At 38.5% G+C, this 18,062-nt stretch overlaps 1 protein-coding gene and 1 long non-coding RNA gene across 2 annotated transcripts in view; one reads left to right on the top strand and one right to left on the bottom strand.

Annotated features, from left to right (window-relative positions):
- PAK3 (p21 (RAC1) activated kinase 3) overlaps positions 1-18,062 on the top strand; it is a 429,164-nt gene that overhangs the window by 120,263 nt on the left and 290,839 nt on the right. The window lies entirely within an intron of this gene.
- On the bottom strand, positions 4,174-7,019 carry LOC113887918. The gene is made up of 2 exons (XR_003509860.1): positions 6,749-7,019; positions 4,174-4,315 (listed from the first exon to the last, which is right to left on the bottom strand). It is a non-coding gene; the product is annotated as an uncharacterized LOC113887918 (long non-coding RNA).

Here is an 18,062-nt window from a genome sequence, read left to right as displayed (position 1 = left end):
TTGCATTTATTTCTGCCTTAATTTTTAAGATTTCTTTCCTTCTACTAGCCCTGAGGTTCTTCATTTCTTCCTTTTCTAGTTGCTTTAGGTGTAGAGTTAGGTTATTTATTTGACTTTTTTCTTTTTTCTTGAGGTATGCCTGTATTGCTATGAACCTTCCCCTTAGCACTGCTTTTACAGTGTCCCACAGGTTTTGGGTTGTTGTGTTTTCATTTTCATTCATCTATGCATATTTTGATTTCCTTTTTTACTTCTTCTGTGATTTGTTGGTTATTCAGCAGCGTGTTGTTCAGCCTCCATATGTTGGAATTTTTACTAGTTTTTCTCCTGTAATTGAGATCTAATCTTACTGTATTGTGGTCAGAAAAGATGCCTGGAATGATTTCAATTTTTTTGAATTTACCAAGGCTAGATTTATGGCCTAGGATATGATCTATCCTGGAGAAGATTCCATGTGCACTTGAGAAAAAGGTGAAATTCATTGTTTTGGGGTGAAATGTCCTATAGATATCAATTAGGTCTAACGGGTCTATTGTATCATTTAATGTTTGTGTTTCCTTGTTAATTTTCTGTTTAGTTTATCTATCCATATGTGTGAGTGGGGTATTAAAGTCTCCCACTATTATTGTGTTATTGTTAATTTCCTCTTTCATACTTGTTAGCATTTGTCTTACATATGGTGGTGCTATGTTGGGTGCATATATATATTTATAATTGTTATATCTTCTTCTTGGATTGATCCTTTGATCATGATGTAGTGTCCTTCTTTGTCTCTTTTCACAGCCTTTGTTTTAAAGTCTATTTTATCTGATATGAGTATTGCTACTCCTGCTTTCTTTTGGTCTCTATTTGTGTGGAATATCTTTTTCCAGCCCTCACTTCCAGTCTGTAGGTGTCCCTTGTTTTGAGGTGGGTCTCTTGTAGACAACATATATAGGGGTCTTGTTTTTGTATCCATTCAGCCAGTCTTTGTCTTTGGTTGGGGCATTCAACCCATTAACATTTAAGGTAATTATTGATAAGTATGATCCCGTTGCCATTTACTTTATTGTTTTGGGTTCGAGTTCGAGTTCGAGTCCGACAGGACACACCCTTTTTGTGTGTCCTGTCTAGAGAAGATCCTTTAGCATTTGTTGGAGAGCTGGTTTGGTGGTGCTGAATTCTCTCAGCTTTTGCTTGTCTGTAAAGCTTTTGATTTCTCCTTCATATTTGAATGAGATCCTTGCTGGGTGTGGTAATCTGGGCTGTAGGTTATTTTCTTTCATCACTTTAAGTTTGTCCTGCCACTCCCTCCTGGCATGAAGAGTTTCTATTGAAAGATCAGCTGTTATCCTTATGGGAATCCCCTTGTGTGTTATTTGTTGTTTTTCCCTTGCTGCTTTTAATATTTGTTCTTTGTGTTTGATCTTTGTTAATTTGATTAATATGTGTCTTGGGGTGTTTCACCTTGGGTTTATCCAGTTTGGGACACTCTGGGTTTCTTGAACTCGGGTGATTATTTCCTTCCCCATTTTAGGGAAGTTTTCAGCTATTATCTCCTCAAGTATTTTCTCATGGTCTTTCTTTTCATCTTCTTCTTCTGGGACTCTTATGATTTGAATGTTGGGGCGTTTAACATGGTCATTGAGGTCTCTGAGATTGTCCTCATTTCTTTTAATTCGTTTTTCTTTTTTCCTCTCTGATTCATTTATTTCTACTATTCTGTCTTCGACTTTACTAATCCTATCCTCTGCCTCCGTTATTCTACTATTTGTTCCCTCCAGAGTGTTTTTGATCTCATTTATTGCATTATTCATGATATATTGACTCTTTTTTATTTCTTCTAGGTCCTTGTTAAACCTTTCTTGCATCTTCTCAATCCTTGTCTCCAGGCTGTTTATCTGTGATTCCATTTTGATTTCAAGATTTTGGATCATTTTCACTATCATCATTCAGAATTCTTTATCAGGTAGATTCCCTATCTCTTCCTCTTTTGTTTGGTTTGGTGGCCATTTATCCTGTTCCTTTACCTGCTGGGTATTCCTCTGTCTCTTCATCCTGTTTATATTGCTGTGTTTGGGGTGGACTTTCTGTATTCTGGCAGTTTGTGGCGTTCTCTTTATTGTGGAGGTTCCTCACTGTGGGTGGGATTGGACGGGAGGCTTGTCAAGGTTTCCTGGTTAGGGAAGCTTGTGTTGGTGTTCTGGTGGGTGGAGCTGGATTTCTTCTCTATGGAGTGCAGTGAAGTGTCCAGTAATGAGTTATGAGACGTCAGTGGGTTTGGATTGACTTTGGGCAGCCTGTATATTGAAGCTCAGGGCTGTGTTCCTATGTTGTTGGAGAATTTTGTATGGTATGTCTTGCTCTGGAACTTGTTGGCCCTTGGGTGGTGCTTGGTTTCAGTGTAGGTATGGAGGCGTTTGATGAGCTCCTGTCGATTAATGTTCCCTGGAGTCAGGAGTTCTCTGGTGTTCTCAGGATTTTTACTTAAGCCTCCTGCTTCTGGTTTTCAGTCTTATTTTTATAGTAGCCTCCAGACTTCTCCACCTGTATAGCACCGTTGATAAAACATCTCCTTTCAAAGACAATGGGCTGCTTTTCTGGGTGCCTGATGTCCTCTGCCGGCATTCAAAAGTTGTTTTGTGGAATTTACTCAGCGTTGAAATGTTCTTTCGATGAATTTGTTGGGGAGAAAGTGGTTCCCCGTCCTTTTCCTCTGCCATCTTAGGACCACCTCCTACCTTCTCTCTTTAGAGGTTGGGTTAGAAGAAGAGGGATGTCTGAATATATTCATTATCCAGAAACCATTCTCAAGCAGAGACAGCCAAACCAGTAATATTTAGAAAAATAACCAAAAAAATGACTGCATTTAGCTCTGCAATGGAACCCTGCTGCTTGTTCATGGCTAAATATTAATATCTCAGCTGTTTCTAGCCATCTGAGCGACAGGCTATAGATATGGGTAAATGATCTTCCATAAACTCAGTTTGGCTGTCTGCTTCTTAGAAGGAAAAAAAAAGGAGTTATCTTCATATTAAGAGTTAGTGAAACCAGGGTTTTTAGCTGTATCTAGTGCATTCAAAGTCCAAAGAAGCCTATATGAAATTTAAGTTCTAGATGGTTGCAGCTAAAAGGAACATATAGTTTTCACCTCTTTCCCTTGTATTGCAGATGAGGAACTGGAGAACCCAGAGAAGGAAAGAGACCCATCCAAAGTCACACAGTTGAGCCACTGACAGAGTCAGACCTTGACCTGAATTGCAGCCATCACCCTTATTTTAAATTAAATTATTTGTATTTCTAAATTAATTTTTATTAGAGTATAGTAACTTTACCACCCTTGTTTTATATGAATGAGGCTGAGGCCCAGAGATTTGTCAAAGGTCACAAGGCCAAAGATGGGAAAAAGGCTGGGTTGATATGTATGCTTTGCCTCCATAGCTCATATTCCCAGGTAGCCAAAGGAATTGACTAGATAACGTATACATGCAGGGGTTTCTTATCTCAGGTCACAAGCTCAGTTGTGTGAAAGTAAAAGTGAAGTCACTCAGTTGTGTCTGACTCTTTGAGACCCCATGGACTGTAGCCTGCCAGGCTCCTCCATCCATGGGATTTTCCAGGCAAGAATACTGGAGTGGGTAGCCATTTCCTCTCCAGGGGATTTTCCTGACCCAGAGGTCAAACCTGGATCTCCCACATTGCAGGTAGACTCTTTACCATCTGAGCCACCAGGGAATCCCCGTTGTGTAGGAAAAGTAATTTTCTTAAATCTCCCATGCATGCATGTATGCTAAGTCACTTCAGTCATGTCCAACTCTGTGACCCCATGAACTGTAGCCTGCCAGCCTCCTCCATCCATGTGATTTTCCAGGCAAGAATGCTGGAGTGGGTAGTCATGCCCTCCTTCAAGGCATCTTCCCGACCTAGGGATTGAATCCATGTCTACTTACATCTCCTAAAATTTCCATAATGAAACCTAATTTTTATATCAAAAGTTCCTTCAGGCCAGTAGTAGACTCTCAATCTTAGTCACTTCTGGTTCTCTCAGTCATTTCCAGCCCTCTTCTTCCTCCTGAGTTGTATGCAAGTTCAGAGGATTTTCAGAGTTTGCCCAGAATGGGGCTGGGGAGATGTGTGGGCTGGGGGGTAGGGGTGGAGATGCTAGCTTCTACTCACATGTGCAGCATCCTTTCTGGTCCTTGACTGTGGATTCAAGGCGACTGTTGCACTGGCCTTTCTTCTCCACCACCAGGATCCCCCAGGTCCAGCTCTCTCAGCTACTTCCATATCCCTCGGGCCCATGGGACACAGGATGTCCCCCTTTGTCTCTTTGGAGCTTCAAGAAATTCAGAGAGGCTGCCTCAGACCCATTTGGAGACATTTCTTCCAATTCCACATAATGTGGACTATGGCAAACTACTACTCTTATGCCCTTCCCAGACCCATAGGACCAGTTTCCTCTTGGGTTCCCTAAACTAGTGGGGAAGTTCATGGCTCCTCCTGCCCCCAGGATCCCTCTCAGTGAAGTGTCAGACACAGGATCCTCATGCAGGGCTTGCTATGCTGACTCACTACCAGTCTCTTCACTGCATCTCTGACTCCCCCATTTGGAAGATCTTTACATTGATGTGGGAGGACAGAAGAGTCTTGCCCCCATATCCTCTGTTTAATGTCCAAAGTCTCAGCCCAAGGGATAAGGAAATTCAAGACATTTTGCTCTCATTCAGACTTAGAAGAGCTTATGGCTGCTGGTGTTGGGGTTGGGGGAAGGCTGGGGGGAGGGGATAGTTAGGGAATTTGGGGAAGTCATTTACACTCTGCTATATTTAAAATGGATAACCAACAAGGACCTACAGTATAGCACAGACAACCCTGCTCAATGTCATGTGGTAGCCTGGATGGGAGGGGGGTTGGGGGCAGAATGGATTCGTGCGGCTGAATCCCTTCGCTGTTCACCTGAAACTATATCAGCATTGTTGTGATTAATAAGCTATACCCCAATACAAAATAAAAAGTTTTTTTTTAAACCTCTTTCTCTCAAATGGTTATGTCTTCTGTGAGCTTGTTGCTGTTTAATATTTTTAATGTGTCCTTGCTGCTAAGTCACTTCAGTCGTGTCCGACTCTGTGCAACCGCATAGATGGCAGCCCACCAGGCTCCCCCTTCCCTGGGATTCTCCAGGCAAGAACACTGGAGTGGGTTGCCATTTCCTTCTCCAATGAATGAAAGTGAAAAGTGAAAGTGAAGTCACTCAGTCGTGTCCGATCCTCAGTGATCCCATGGACTGCAGCCTTCAAGGCTCCTCCATCCATAGGATTTTCCAGGCAAGAGTACTGGAGTGGGGTGCCATTGTCTTCTCTGTGTCCTTAAGTTCACAGAAATGGATTCATCAATATCCTTGCTTTAAGTAACACCTTATCATCATTCCACATGTGACCCTCTTTGATTTAACTAGCTATTTAGTTTTAATAATGGTAATAGACACTCTAAACACCCCCACTAAAAACAAACACTAGAAATTTAGAACCTTAATAATAACCTACATCTAGCCATGTGACCCTCCCCCCATCGTATCCCTGCTTCCCCTTGCCAACCTCACCTGATGTGACCATGATCCTGAATCCCATGCTCATCATGCTTTTGCATTTTTGTTGATTTAACTTTAATACATTTACATGTATGATAGAAAGTACTTAACCTCTAAAGCCATGACTGTTTTTAATTCTATGAAAAAGGCATCATGTCTTATGAAAATCTTTTTGGACTTCATTTTTTTCACCTAATATATTGCTAACTTCATCGATATTGTTGTGCATGACTCTAGATCATTTATTTTGATGGCTGCACAATGTTTCACCATGTGAAGAATACGACAGCCTACTCATCTAGGCGCTACAGTGACAGCCATTTGGTTTGTTTCTATGTGAACTTTAAAAGCCAGGAGTTGCCTCTTTCCCTTCATCTACTATTTATGCTGTGGTGTTCCTACTTGGAAGCAATGGATACTGAGGCTGAGCGAATCAGCATGAATGAGAGAAAGGTAATGGAATAACAGGAAACACCTAGATGGAAAATGCAACTTTGGTTAATACATGCAGATGCAAACGCAAAGTTTTTTTTACCTAATCAAACCCTAAGCATGGCATTCACTGGTCAAAAGGAAGAATCTAAGGGGTGGGGGGAGAGGAGGGGGCAGGGATGGTTCCTTGAAGCTGAGCCTGGGTACTGAGAACTTATTTTGTAGGAATAGAATATTTATAGTAAAAATACAGTATATCACTTAGCCAATTTTCTCCTCGTCTTTCTTCTCCTGACAATTTTGCTCAGAAGTCAGGTTAGGCGGCTTAGGGAAAATTTAAGAAAGAATGTGGTTCCTGGCTCTCCATTACCATGAGTATCCTTTAGTCATGTTTTAGATTATCTCCCCATTTACTAAAGAACACTGACTCTGCTAAAGTTTTACTATCATTAGTGCCAATGCAACCCAATCTTGATTTCTTAACATATTTCCCTTTCTCTGTCACAATTAAGTATCTCTTGATACTGAAAAGTGTCACTTAGAGTCAAAATACTGAAAATGAAGAATTTTACTGAAGATTCTGGGTGTGAAATATGTTTATAAAAGGAAGGAAGGTGGCTTATATGGTTTACCAAATTAAAGATGGGGTTTGCTGTGAGGATCTTCTGTCCATTTAGTCTATGGCTTATGAACTTGATTCAAGGAAAAGATCAGGCAACTTGTTGGTAGGGAGGGGTGTATGATACTCACTGTGTATCTTCTTCAGCCAGTGCGTAGCCAGCTGTTGATTTCTACTACTTTAATTTAACTTCCAATGTCAATACGAAGCTTATTCTTCAGACTGACACCATGAACTTACAGCTCCAAGAGGCATTTGTTGGCAAATAGGTGCTTCAGAGGAGAAAAAGGGTTAAAAATTATCGGGGGATACTATTTGTTATTCATCCCTCACCAACAAGGAGTTACCAAAAAAGTAGAGGGAGAAATATTGGGTGAGCCAAAAAGGTTTGTTCAGGTTTTTCAACAACATCTTACAGAAAAACCCAAACAAACTTTTAGGCCAACTCATAGAAATATGCTACTGATAATGATAAATATGTATTTATATATATATATATATATATATATATATGTGTGTGTGTGTGTGTGTGTGTGTGTGTATATACACACACACACACACAGTTCTGGGTGAGAGACGTGTGTGTGTGTGTTCAGTAGTTAAGCTGCGTCTGACTGTTTGCAACCCCATGGATGCCAGGCTTCCCTGTCCTTCACCATCTCCAGGAGCTTACTCAAACTCATGACCATTGAGTTGGTGATGCTATCTAACCATCTCATCCTCTGTCGTCCCCATATGCTCCTGCCTTTAATCTTTCCCAGCATCAGGGTCTTTTCTAACGAGTCAGCTCTTCACATCAAGTGGCCAAAGTATTGGAGCTTCAGCTTCAGCATTAGTGCTTCCAATGAATATTCAGGATTGAATTCCTTTAGGATTGACTGGTTTGATCTCCTTGAAGTCCAAGGGACTCAAAAGTCTTCACCAATGCCACAGTTCAAAAGCATCAGTTCTTCAGAGCTCAGCTTTCTTTATGGTCCAACTCTCACATTCATACATGACTACTGGAAAAGCCATAGATTTGACTATATGAACCTTTGTCAGCAGAGTGATAATATATACAGATTAATTTCAAAGTTACTATACCTTTACAAGTACAGTGTTTTAAACACTTTGTATTATTGTAAGTATATTTTAATGCACTTTTTATTTTGGAATAATTTTACATTTACATAAGAGTTCCAAAGACAACACAGTGAGTTCACATAGAGCTTTCACTCAGTTTCTGCTAATGCCAGTATCTTACACAACTATAGCACATTCTCCAAAATGAAGAGATTAATATTATTGGTATATTACTATTAAATAAACTTCAGCTTTTATTCATATTTCATCAGTTTTTCAACTAATAGCCTTTTTCAGTTCCAGGCATCCATCCAGGATACCTCACAGTTAGAAATATGTATTTTAAATGGAAAGAACCAACAAATTAGAGAAACAGTTGAGAGAAGGCCCTTCATTCCTAAAGCAAATTACTCATTGGATTTTGCAGTTGTGTGCATTTCTCAGGGAATGACAGTAAGGAAGAGCGGGTGATGGGAGGTTGGGAATAATTAGCTAACTGATTAATTAAAGGAGGCTTTTTTCATATTTTTTAAGGAGCCACAAATGTTATCAAGAATGCAGAAGAATACAAAGAGCCCCAAAATGAATCCAAATTGCACCTGACTCTCAGAGCACCCATCCTCATTTCTGCCTACCCTGACTCTACTGCCATACCAGTTAACAATATTTTGTTAACACCAAGAACAGTTCTTTGGGGGAATTCCCTGGTGGTCCACTGGCTAGGACTCCACACTCTGTCTCCCAAGGGCCTGGGTTCAGGGGACTAAAATTTCACAAGTGATGCAGGAAAAAAAAAATTCTTTTGTTGGACTATCTCCATCTTACCTTAGCAGGTAAATAACTATCAGGAAATCTCCATCTCAGTAGCCAAGTGAGAGAGAGAAAAAAATCACCATGAACTCAAGAGTAGGAAACAAAAATATACGAATCTTCCTATCTGTAACGCCCAGATTAGTTGTTCGGTTGCTCAGTCCTGTACTACTTTTTGTGATCCCGTGGACTGCAGCATGCCGGACTTCCCTGTCCTCCACTATCTCCCAGAGTTTGCTCAAGTTCATGTCCATTGAGTCAGTGATGCTATCCTGACACCCTGATTAGACCCCAATGCAAAGTTTCTTCTTTCCTCCCTCCCTCTCTCACCCACCTTCCTTTATTTCCCTCCTTCCCTTCTGTTCTTTTTCTCTTTTTCCTTTTCCTCCATCTCCCATTTTTTCCCTTGCTCTCCTTTTCTATCTTTGTGTATTTAGAGGAGACTTCTAAACGAGTCCGATAATCTTGTATAGTTTTGTCAGAAGGACTTTTTCCCTGAGGATCACCATGCAGGCCAAGCTCAGGAAAATGTGTAAAGTAATCATGGTGTAAGGAGGCACAGTGATTTAGAGGAAATTTTGGACCAGCAGTTAGTGAATTTGAGTTTCAGTCTAAACACTGTTACTTGACACCTATGTGACCTTCTAGAATTCACTCACTGGCTCTCTGCCTCCATTTCATCATCTATAAAATTGGAGAGTTTTACTTAACTTTATTCATCTCAAGGAATTGCTTTGAGAAGCAAATGAGATAACACATGTGAAGATTCCTTTAGGGGCAAAGGGATGGAAAAGCTATTCTAGGCAAGGTCCACTTATTAATAAGAGTAAGAAGGTGATTATGTGCCAATCAGACTGAGCTGATTCTCCATCAAGCTTTGTTCTCAAAGCTGAATGTTGGCATTCTTGGTTTCATTCAAAAATGTCTCAAGCTTTCTGTGTTGCTTGTGCTAAGATGACAAATTGATTGTGACCTGTTAAGATTTTAGATGTTTCCATTTCCGAAACAAGGCATCAGATGTATAAAATGAAAAGAAGAGAAAAGCAAATTTGGGCTTTGTCTTCCCATCACCCAAGGAATTGGCTGAGAAGTGAAAAATTAAATCAAATACATGCTTTGACTATGTCTAACCAAGCAAATAGCTCTAAGTGACTTTTTCATTGTATTGACTAGATCTTTTGGTTGTTTGGAGGTCATAAGAGCCTATTTGTGTACCAATTCTGTATTAACATAGCCAAGGAGATTGCACCACTAAGAATTCCCACGGAAAATGGACTCCCCCCATCTTCCATTCACAACATATATTTGATGTGAGATAGATTTCAGTTGATTTGAAAATACTCTAATTACAGTAAATAGTTTGGTCTTTATTTTGTATTTCTTATCTCCTTTCATGAAATGTTAATGATTTGACCCATTTTTCAGCTGCTTCAGTAGCATAAATAAAAATGCTGATTATCCTCACTGATTTCCTATCCCCCAGTGCTCCCGAAAGGTACATTTGGTGTCTGTGTTACAGCTCATAAGTGCAAAAGAAAAAATAATTGTTGCTGATGGGCTCTAGATATGTGATAATAAGCAGATCATCTTGGCTCAAATTTGAATTCCTTCATACATTAAATAATATTTATGCATTATCTAATATTTATTAGGCAGTAGGGTTCCAAATAAATGCATATGTGCTAGAATGATGGTTATGGAATAATTATAATTATGATAGTAATATACACCATCATTGAGCTAAGTATGCTTGATTTCATTTACTCTCAAAACACTCCCTCTTTTTCTTTTTGACTACATTGCTCAGCCTGTGGGATCTTAGTTTCCCAACCAAGGACCTAACCCACACCCCATGCATGGAAGTACAGAGTCTTAACCGCTGGGAGGCTAGGGAATTTCCAACTCTCCCCTTTTTATCCCCATTCTACAGATAAGGAAATTAAGCCTCAAATGGGTTAAGTAATAGCTCAATCAAGGTCATATAATGGTAAACCTAATATTTGAACTCAGATCATGGTGGCTGAAGTTCTTACTTTGTTTACTACTTCCTACAAAAAGTCAAAGAACTTGGCTTCTGATACCTAGCTCCAGTTAGGTCAGATGTTCATTCAACCTGGACATCTAAATTAGGACTCATGGACCTAATTAAACTTAAAAGTTTTTGCACAGCAAAGGAAACCATAAACAAGATGAAAAGACAACCCTCAGAATAAGAGAAAATAACTGCAAATGTAGCAACTGAGAAGGGACTAATCTCCAAAATATACAAACAGCTCATGCAGCTCAACATCAGAAAAACAAACAACCCAACTAAAAGTGGGCAAAAGGCCTAAATAGACACTTCTCCAAAGAAGACATCCAGATGGCTAATAAACAGATGAAAAGACGCTCAACACCACTTACTATTAGAGAAAGGCAAATCAAAACTACAATGCAGTATCACCTCACACAAGTCTGAATGGCCATCACCAAACAATCTATAGATAATAAATGCTGGAGAGGATGTGGAGAAAAGGGAACCTTCTTGCACTGTTAGTGGGAATGTAAATTGATATAGCCACTATAGAAAACAGTATGGAGATTTCTTTATAAACTAGGAATAAAACTACCATATAACCCAGCAATCCCACTACTGTGCACATACCCCGAGGAAACCATAATTGAAAAAGACACATGTACCAATGTTCATTGCAGCACTATTTACAATAGCTAGGACATGGAAGTAACCTAGATGTCTATCAACAGATGAATGGATAGAGAAGTTGTGGTACATATATATACAATGGAGTATTACTCAGCAGTAAAAAGAAATGAATTTGAGTCAATTTTAGTGAGGTGGATGAACCTGGAGCCTGTTATACTGAGTGAAGTAAGTCAGAAAGAGAAAAATATTGTATATTAACACACACACATATAAGTATGGAACCTAGAAAAATGGTACTAATGAACCTATTTGCAGGGCAGCAATGGTGCAATATACTTTATTAGAATACCTTCTAGAGATGGTAAAATATACTATATTAGATCAAGCAGAGAGGGAGATAGGAAACGTATACAATGAGGGTGGGGGTGGGGTTTGCAATCTTAGGATAACCATATTGAGAAGATGACATTTGAACAGGTCAAGAAAGTGAGCCATGTGGATATCTAGAAGAAGAGTGTTCCAAGCAGAAGGAGTAGCAAATTCAAAGGCCCTAAGGTGAGACAGTGCCTGGTGTGGTCAAGGAACAGCAAGGAGACCAGTGTGGCTGGAAAAGACAGACTGAGGGGGAAAGTGGTAGCGAGATGAGGTCATAGAGGGAACAGGGCCAGATCATGGAGGGCTTTGGAAATCATAATCAGAATGTTGATTTTAACTATGAGGGAGATGTTGAACTGTTAGAGGATTTTGAGCAGAGGAGTGTCATCTGATTTGTGTTCTCAGTGAATCATTATGGCTCCTAGGTTGAGTATATACTTACGGTATGCAGGGCTGAAGCAAGAACATCAGTTAGAAGCCTATTGTAATAATCCATGAGAGATATGATGGTGACTTGGACCAGGATGGCAGAATATGGTAAGAAGTGCTCAGATTCTCAATCAGTTTTGAAGGTAGAGCTGAAAAAATTTTCTGATAGATCAGCTGTTAGGGTTACCCCTAAGGTTTTGGATCTTACCAGAAGGAATAAAGAGTTGCCATTTACTGAGATGTGAATTTACTGAGATGTGTAAGAGTAGGTTTGGGGGAGGAAGATCATGAACTGCATTTAGACATATTAAGTTTAAAATACTTAACTAACATCTAAGTGTAGATGTCAAATAGGTAGTTGGAGTCAGTGCTGTATTGATGATATATAAAATTAACACCCTGAGTGAGATCCTCTAAGGGGCAAGTGTAGATGGAGAGAAGAGTTACCACAACTGAGCCCTGGGCACTCCAACATTTAGAGGACAGGAAGATGGGGAGAAATCAACAAAGGAAACTGAGAAGTGGCCATTGAAGTAAGGGGATATAGAAGTGAGTATAGCATCCTGAAAGCTAAGTGAGGAAAGCATTTCAAGGAAGAGTGAGTGACCATTTGTGAAAAAGTGTACTCAGGGGTCAAGCAAGATGAGAACTGAGAAATAATCCTCGGATTTAATAATATAGATGAGTGACATCATCAGTGGGTGACCTTGATCAGAGCAGTTTTAAAGAAGTAGAGGGAGTCAATGCGTTATTAAAATGGAAGGAAGGAAATGGGGGTCTGAGAGTAGAGACAACCCTTTCCAAGGAGTTTTTCTATAAGGGGGAAAAATAGAGCCATAGCTGGAGGGAGGAGTGGAGTCATAAAATATTCAGGGCACTTTTAAGGAGGAAAAGTGAGTTGCAGAATAACAGTAATCGCTAGCATTAACTGAGGGGTAAATGTATGTTAGACATTGTCCCAAGTACTTTATTACTCTCAGGAGTGCTGAAGTCAAAGGGTGATTTGCACTATTAAATAGGCTGAGTGTGATAAGAGCAGAATGAGAGATGGGGAATGTAGTGGAATATAAGGACTGCAGTGGGACCAGATCTTGCTAGGCCTATTACCCTAGCAAGTATTATTACCATCATTACATCCCTGCCTTTGAGGTAGGCAGTATCCTTACTCTTACTTTACAGATGATAAAATGGAGGCAAAGAATATTTGAGGAAATTCTCTAATGATGCATAAGTGGTAAGGGCTAAAATGGGGATTTGAATTCAGGCAGGTTGACACTAGAACCTATGCTTTTAACTTTCCTATGATACCACTTACATCATTTACACAAGTAAACCCTCAATTTTTATATTAGTATATATTCATATATATTTTACTTCACAGGAAAAGATTTGGAGGGATGTGTATCAAACTGGTAATGGTGGTTATCTTGGACTGTGGAACTGAGATGACATAGGCCAAGAGGGACATCATTCATTCTGTCTTATGATTTGAAAAGTTAATAAGGAGAATAATGGATTTAGCCATGTATTATATCTGTAATTTAAAATAGTTTTTGGAGAAACTAATAGGTTCTACTTCTGGTAAAGACCAACTAAATGCCTATTGGACCAACCCTCCTGAAGATAAAAATATAAACTCTGGACAAAATTTGAAAAACAACTCCATCAAGCAACTAAAATGCAACAGAAAGCGAGCAGATTCTGGTGGCTTAATACTTGGTCAAAGAAAATGACAGAGGATGTTTCCTTTCTTACAATTTCTGGCTGAGGGCAGGCCCTCGTCTTTGCCATATTGAGCCAACTAATACTCTGATACAAAACTAGAAGGTTTTCAGAATTGAGGAACCACAAGGTAGAGTTTGGGGCAACCACAGCTGCTAGAAAGTGCAGGACAACTCTCAGAAAGGAAAGTTGAAAAGAGAAGGTGCAAATTCTGTGTATAAATTCTTCTGTTGACTACTGAACTTTAGAGGTACAACATAGACTCCAAGAAGTTCAGCTCAGGATAAAGAATGGATCTGAGATCAAGCTGCCACTCAGGAGTCAGAGTTTGTTGTTGAAGTTCAGCCAATAACATTGCCTGTTAGAACAAAAACATCAACATTCTTCAAGGAAATATAACATTAAACAGAGTTCCCACAATCTAACATTCATGAAACCCAAGTTACAATCTGAAACTATGTGATAGATGCAGTATCAGGAAAATATGACCCATTCTCTTGAGAAAAAACCTTCAGTGAAGACCAAAACTGAAATGACTCATGTCAAATTAGTAAGCAAGGATTTTTAAGCAGCTATTGTAACTATGCTCAATGAAGGAAAACATGCCTAAAATGAATGCCAAGGTTGGGAATTTCAACAGAGAAACAGAAACTATAAATTAAATTCTTTAAACTGAAAAATACAATATCAAAAACATTTTATAAAATAGTAAAGAAACTCAAGCGTAGAGTGTAGGTGATAAAGGAAAGAATCAGTGAACTTGAAGATTGACCCATAGAAATTATCCAATCTGAAGAAAAAAGAAAAAAATGGAAAATAAAAGCCCATAAACTAATACATAACCTCAAGGGTCAGTGAGACAATATCAAAAGATCTAACTTTTGTGTAACTTGAGTTTCAGAAGGAAAGGAGAGGGAGAGTGAAGCAGGGGAAAAGCTTCTTTGAAGAAATAAAGGCTGAAAATATCTCAAATTTACTGAAGGATATACATTTACAGATTCAGGAACTTCAGTAAACCCAAGAGGGATATATACAAAGAAAGCCATTCCTAGGAAAATCATAGTCAAACTGGTTGATCAAAGATAAAGAGAAAAATCTTGAAAACAGGCAAAGAAAATGATGCATTATATAGGGGACTAATGATTCAATAATCTAGAAATGATCTATATGTTGGAATTAGCAGGAAAAAATGGAGTGCAAAAGACAGTTGAATAATATCTTTAAAGTGTTAAAAGGGAAAAAATTCTTAACCTAGAATTATATATCCAGAGAAATTATCCATCAAGAATAGGGGCTGGTGCACTGGGACGACCTGGAGGGATGGTGTGGGGAGGGAGGAGGGAGGAGGGTTCAGGAGGGGGAGCACATGTATACCTGTGATGGATTCATTTTGATGTTTGGCAAAACTAATACAATTATGTAAAGTTTAAAAATAAAATAAAATTAAAAAAAAAAAAACAAAGACCAAAAAAAAAAAAAAAAAGAATAAAAGTAAAATGAAAATAGTTTTACAGAGAAGAAAACTAAGATTTTGTGTCCAGCAAATTTGTACTACAAGAAATGATAAAAGGAGTTCTTCAGGTTGAGGGAAATGATACCATATAAAAACTGGAATCTTCAGAAAGGAATGAAGAATTTCAGAAATGGTAGATATCTAGTAAATGTGAAAACTATTTCCCTCTTAGTTTCTTAAAAACATATAGCTGTTTAAAGCAAAGACTATATTGTGTTGGATGCAAAATGTATGGACAGCCATTAAAAAGAATACATTTGAATCAGTTCTAATGAGATGGATGAAACTGGAACCTATTATACAGAGTGAAGTAAGCCAGAAAGAAAAACACCGATACAGTATACTAATGCATATATGTGGAATTCAGAAAGATGGTAACAATAACCCTGTGTATGAGACAGCAAAAGAGACACTGATGTATAGATCAGTCTTATGGACTCTGTGGGAGAGGGAGAGGGTGGGGAGATTTGGGAGAATGGCATTGAAACATGTATAATATCATGTATGAAACGAGTCGCCAGTCCAGGTTCGATGCACGATACTGGATGCTTGAGGCTGGTGCACTGGGACGACCCAGAGGGAGGGTATGGGGAGGGAGGAGGGAGGAGGGTTCAGGATGGGGAACACAGGTATACCTGTGGCAGATTCATTTCGATATTTGGCAAAACTAATACAATATTGTAAAGTTTAAAAATAAAATTAAATTAAAAAAAAGAATGTCTATACGTGTAAAGTTTCTTTGCTGTACAGCAGGGATTAGCACAACATTGAAATTAAACTATATTTCAATTAAAAATATTTTAAATGTATGGAGGTGTAATGTATCTGATAACTAGAGCACACAGATGGGAACTGAAGTAAATTGACTTAAATAGCTACAATGGTTCTATATTTTATGTGAAAAGACAAAAGATTATGTCTAAGTAGACAATGAAAAGTTAAGGAAAACTGGATATCCAAACAGAAAAAAAGTAGACCTCCATCCTTATCTCAAGTCATACTCAAAAATTTATATGAGTAGGTACATATACTTAATGTAACAACTTAATCCATAAATCTTTTAGAAGAAAGCACAGAAGTGTACCGCTATGACCTGGGGGTAGGCAACAGTTTTCTAGATAGGAAACAGAGAGCAATAATCATACAATTTAAAAACTGATCAATGAAACTTCATGAAAATTAAAAACATTTTTTTACCAAAAGATACTATTAAGAAAATACATATAAGCTGCATGTGTGTGTGCATGTTAAGTCGCTTCAGTCGTGTCTGACTGCAACTCTGTGGACTGTAGCCTGTCAAGCTCCTCTGTCCATGGGGTTCTCCAGGCGAGAATACTGGAGTGGGTTACCATTTCCTTCTCCAGGGGATCTTCCCAACCCAGGGAATGAACCCATGTCTTCTGTGGCTGCTGCATTGCAAATGGATTCTTTACCACTGAGCCGCCAAGGAAGCCCATAAGCCACGTATTAGGAGAAAATATTTACAATGTATCTGATAAAGGACTGATATCTGGGATATATAAAGATGAATAATTGAATAAAACAGGCAAAATATTTGAACAGAATATTCACAAAATAAGATATATGAATGGCCAATAAACACATGAATATGTAGTCAACATCATTAGTCATTAGGAAATCATTTACTAAAATCACAATGAAAAAATAAATAAAACCACAATACCACTACACATCCACAAGAATGGCTAAAATTAAATAGACTGACAACAACAAAAGTTGTCAAGAATTTGGAGCCACTGGAATTTGCATACATTTTTGGTGGGAGTGTAAATTGGTAGAACCACTTTGGAAAAGTATCTTGCAGAGAAATGAAATCATTAGTCCATACAAAACCTGTATATGAATGGTCATAGCAACTTTATTCATAATACCTCCAAACTGGAAATAACTCATGGGTCCAGTAGTAGGTGAAAAACTGGTATAGTCATACAATGGAATATTACTCAGCATAAAAAGGAATGAATTACTGATACACACAACACATGGATGAAACTTTAAAATATTATGCTGAATGAAGGATCCTAAAACAAAAGAGTATAAACTTCATGACTCTATTTACATAAAGTTCTAGAATAGGCAAAGTTAATCTATGATAAAAATACAAACAAAACGCAGGCAGGGATAAGAGGAGGAATTGAATGCAGAGGGGCATGAGGAACTTTCTGAAGTTTTGGTAACGTTCTATATCATGAAAGAGGTCCAGGTTACATGTATATTAATTTTTCATTTCTCACTGGTGGTTTAATGAAGATATATGCATCTCATTTTATGTAACTTTAATATAAAAAAAAATGTACCCTAAACCAATGCTGAACTCTAGTTTAATGCTGAAGTATTTAGGAAGAAGTGTATTGTCATCTGTAACTTATTTGGACATGCATCAAAATAATAAGGATGATAAATGATAGAGGGATAGAGAGATGAAGTGTGTGATAATACAATATAACTGTAGAATATAGGTGTTTGAATATAGGTGTTCACTGTGAAATTCTTTCAACTTCTTGCTTTTAAATATTAATAAAATATTAGAGACAAAATAATGGTGGTTATGATTCATCCAGATGTCCCTTATCTCCCCACATCTCTTCTTCTGATTTCTTAATGCTCACCCATATTTAGGATCTGAATTGCCCTCTCTTATTTTATTCCTGGCTTATGACTTGTACCCTCACACTCTCACTCCCCAGTGTTTCCCATAACTCACATCTCCCTCACTAACTCCATTTCAGAATATCCACGGATAAGGGATGTGATCAACTTATCCACTGGACCCTTCCAAGGACACTATCCATTGGATGGAACCTCCCAGCTCAGGCTCCAATAGCGCTCCCTGGCTCCCACTGAAAAGGATTAGCTTGCAGAGATACAA

The sequence above is a fragment of the Bos indicus x Bos taurus genome, chromosome X (genome assembly GCF_003369695.1).
Source record: "Bos indicus x Bos taurus breed Angus x Brahman F1 hybrid chromosome X, Bos_hybrid_MaternalHap_v2.0, whole genome shotgun sequence".
In the NCBI taxonomy this organism is placed as follows: Eukaryota; Metazoa; Chordata; class Mammalia; order Artiodactyla; family Bovidae; genus Bos; species Bos indicus x Bos taurus.
The sequence above is the reverse complement of the archived record's forward strand: the minus strand, read 5'-3'. Positions and strand labels throughout refer to the sequence as shown.